Source organism: Montipora foliosa, chromosome 12 (assembly GCF_036669935.1).
Source record: "Montipora foliosa isolate CH-2021 chromosome 12, ASM3666993v2, whole genome shotgun sequence".
Taxonomy (NCBI): Eukaryota; Metazoa; Cnidaria; class Anthozoa; order Scleractinia; family Acroporidae; genus Montipora; species Montipora foliosa.
In genome coordinates, this window is record NC_090880.1 from 30,640,249 (window position 1) to 30,644,832 (window position 4,584).

Sequence of the window (4,584 nt, forward strand, 5' to 3'; positions counted from 1 at the left end):
TCTGCAATTTACAGAGCTATGCACGTATTAGTCAAACCATGGAAAGAAACGCTCTCTTTCCAAAAAAATTCATTGTCCTTTCAGCTAAGCTATTTTAAATTTTTTTGATTTATTTTCCGGAGGATCCTTAGATCGCAATTTGCTCTATATTTAACTTCTTGTCGTGTAACTGTGTAGAACAGTAAAAAATAATGGATTCTTAACGTAGCGTGATTTTACGGCAATGTGACCTAAAATATATGGCTAGGGAGTAAATTGAATTATACGACAGGCACGCAATGACTAATTTGACATTTTATTGAGCAAAATTGACGTTAAGTGACATGGGAAATTCAAGATAAGACTTACCTATCAAGTTGAAGCGTGTTGTATGGGAAAGATAGCACTGTCATTAAACGGCGGTGATTTCATCGGTGCAATTTCCTTTGACCTGCAAGCCTGCACAATCGTCGCCGGGATTCCGATTAACAAATGGAAATAAATGCGGTACAGCTCTACCGTGGTGTAACCGCCGACGGTTACGATGCTACAAAGTATTCACATAACCATTATCCGGCAGACGGAGAATTTTAAGTATTTAGTCTTAAATCTGTATGCTTTCGCTTGCAATACAAACATTTGATTCAGAGGTTGCCATCTTACAAGCGCTGAATGCTGTAGATATATACATACGAGACGCCGAATAGAAATGCTATTTCTTGTAAATTAAGCTTTTGGTGAGTTTTTACACGAGGGCCGGACTGTAGCCCCGACTGTAGGGGACATTTTTGGGTGTTTATTGTTTTCATTCCGCCCACATGTGAGTGATGCAAAAGTTGCAAGAGCAAGAGGAAAATGTCGTGACGCTTATGTTGCGCATTTCTGGACATATCTGCAAGACATTCTACAAAGGAGACGTTCGTAGTAATCAGTTCACTGTCGAAAGGAGACTTCCACTGCATTGGAAGATATGCATTCAAAAACACAGTTTCTACTTGCGAAGGTGAAAAAAGGCAGAAAATAATTGTTTTGAAAAAACATTGAACTATACCCAACGAAAGATTTTAAAATTGTGTAAGTGACTTGTATCATAATGGAATTTCCGAAGGTCGGTGCAAATTCATCGAAATCGGGCTGGGTTTCTAACCGACGCCTTCGAGAGGAAATGTGTTTGTAGTTCATGAGCTATTTTTAGTTCAGACTATTTCACTTAAGGTTTCATGGCTTTTTCTGATGCTTACACTCCTCTGACCTACGATACCACGCTATTGATATGCTAGTTCTCTTCAGAGAAAACACTGAGTTGGGTAATGCTCTAAATAATGCTCTAAAAGAGAGGGGCGCCGCACGAAGCCTGATATAGCCTGAGTTACAAACTGATTGGTTTTGATCGCTGGTAGCGCTGTCCAACTTTCGATCAATCGAGGACTGAATGAAAATTGAATTAAAATGCTTTTACTTCATTGTCATGAATGTGAACAGATATTGTTATATTGTTCTCAAGTGCGACTGTAGCTTTCCAGACAAATTTTTTGTCACTGGTCGATTTCAAGTCGGATTTGTCCAGAACAAATCTGAAATTGTCCTCTAGTGCGACTTGGCCCTAAGACTAAGGATCCCACATCGAACAAATTTAAACGTCATCTGGCAAATTTAACCCTCAGTGAAGGGTAACCAAGGTGTCATCCGGTACTGAATCAATCAGTAAGTATAATATGAGAGGAAAAGTAAGAAGGAAGTTTTATTATTTTGGTTGATCGTAAGTATCCCCGTGGGCAAATTGAATTTATCAAGTAGGCCGATAAAAAGAGAGTTCGTGGGCTTGCAGTTTCCGGATTTCTGTGGTCACGTAAAACCGAAAGCCTCAAAGGCACTACTTACACCTCATGCCGCTTGTCGTGGGAGTTTTCACGGTTACAGAGTCAGTTTGGAATTGTCTAACGAAGCTTTCCAAGCTCTGTGGACAGAAATTGCCTTCGTTTAAAAGAAAAGTGTAATTATTCGTGTTCATCTGATTGTGTTACTACAAACTCATTTAGATAAATTGAGATCATTTTTGCAGTTCGCATGTGCGATAATCATACCATGTTTTTTTGTATAGCAACCGTTAATAAGTTGCGCGTTATAATTGACCATAATCAGTTTTAACCTGAGAGAAAGAACATATTCAATTTTTGCATTTGCGGTCCTCAGTCTTTTTTCGTTAAAAAATGCGCCCACATAAAAAATATCCCCATGTTTGCGCCCGTCCAATTCAATGCCGTTTGAATGGGGAGGTGTCTCGTCCCTGCGGGGTGGATGATAATATACTAAAAAGAGTAAAGGTCATATTTTTTTCTAATAAATACAGGAAAGCGATAAAGGAGACCCCATGGACGCAATGATTAATCACTCGTTTGACCAATTATCGCTTAAACTAGCTAAAACAAACTTTCATTGCACTTAATCGGCAAAAGTACTTAGCGGCACACTACAAAGGCAATTTTCAGATTAGCAAAATCATGATATTTCCGATGCAAAACTCGTAGATGTCTCAATCTATTTAATATCCTCTGGTCTCATCAAATATTATTATACTTCAGTGAGATCTTAAGAACAAATACGAGTAGAAGAGGGAAAAAAAAGCAATGAAGTAAGTAGGTGGTAAAAAAAGTGACACTAATTTCACAAAGTGTGGCAGTTAATGCTATAAAAGTTTAATTTTAGACTTTTTCAATATGTGTTAATTGTAAGGAACCTAATAGTTGCAAGTGTAGGCGCAGTATTGTTAACAACAACACTATTTTCTCAGTACGGCTAATTTATAAAATGGATTAACTCTTGAGAAGCTTAAACCCACAAAAAGCTAGCCAAGGCAACGTAAATTATTTACATCCCAAATGAAAACACTGAAAAATAGAAACGAATATGATTATAACAAATTCTCTCAAGAGTTCAAAGACTGAAGGAAAAGATTTAGACAGCGATAATGTACCAATTACACTAATTCAGCCTAAGGAATAACGGCGAAGAACAGTTTACACCAATCCAGAGTCTACAGACAACCCTGTAAATGATTATCGGGGTCAGCTCCAGCCAGTTTCACAGCGATGGCAATATAGACCCAAGGTATAAACATAAAACTGAATTATACAACAAAGGCTTGCTCATTTTTTAGATCAATTTGCGATTGTTTTCAAAGATACTAGCCAGTATCAAATATACTACAATACTCTTTGTTTGTCCCTCCACATTTTTCACAAGCATTGTTTTCAGTTTTTCTTAGGACCTTTGTAAGCCCTAAGAGAAAATAAAAACAATGCTTATGTAAAATGTTTTAGGGACAAAAAAGAGTATTATGGTATTCATTATACTGGGTAATTGGGAACTGTTTAAAAAAGTTTTACTATCGAGTGAGTTTACTATTGGGTCGGTCAGTAGGAGTAAATTTGAGAAACAACAACATAAAGAAAATCAGTACCAACAAAAAATTCAAACTGAAGAAAAAATCGAATGGCAAGGGAAAGAAACGAGCAGAGAATATTTTCCTCCCACACGGGCAGAATGCCTCTCCTGAGCAAGTGTCACGTTTTAGAAGTGATACAAGTCCGACAGTCGCCTCGAGATTTGAGGGCTCTTACATTAGGTTCTTGGAAAACAAAGACGGCTTATCCAGAGGTGCAACATCGCCCAAAATAATAAAACCAGACAAATTCATCTTCAAACAAAACCGATCTGACCAGTAAACCCTCTAGAGTGTGATCAATTTCAATTGATCGCACATTATTTTCCGGTCGAGATCCCAACGACCCCAAAATCCGATTTGTAAATGCTTGAGCCTGGTTAACGGGCAAGCCCAAACATGCCCCGCCAGCCCACCATCCTGATCAGTAAACATGTTCCACTTCTAGAACTGACGATCTTGACGATTCGAAGCGAAACAACTGTCGCGCGTTCAGTGGTTAAGCGAGCAGCTTTTTCTAAAGGCGTTAGAGGAAACAACGTGAAAAAAAAAGAGGTGGAAATAAGATGATTCATCTTGTACCCAAAAAGTTTTGTCAACGTCGTTTGGCTGGTGACGTAATTAATGTTGCATTACGTGACAAAATGTCACGCAGTTTACCCACGTTCGTTCCGTTCTCGTTCGCCTGGTTAGGCTTTTCCTGATCCGATAAGATCAACCTGCTCGCTACAGCCAATCAGTTGTTCCGGTTTTATCTCGCCAATGATGAGAGACAAAAAATTCAGTCGCACTCGGTATCTACTTTTCTTTTAGGTATCTTTTTCTTCCAGTTAGGTCGATGTACTTGATTCCCGGAGGTCTGCTGACAGGGGAATAATATCTACTTTACTTTAATTTCGTAACCGCAGCATTTGTATATCCCTGGCGAAATACCCTTTGAATGTCAACGTTTAAACAGTAAAAATATGAACTTTTAGGAGGTTAGTTGTAATTCGAAATCACAGCCTACGACAAGGAATAACTTGTGGTTCAGACGCAATTTTTCGAAAGCCCCTAAATTAACTTTTCGATCTTATTCAGGATACAATAATTCTCCAATTTTTTTGATGGAGGAAGCTTAAAAATATATTTTAAACACATTTATTTGGGAATAAGTGAATTAC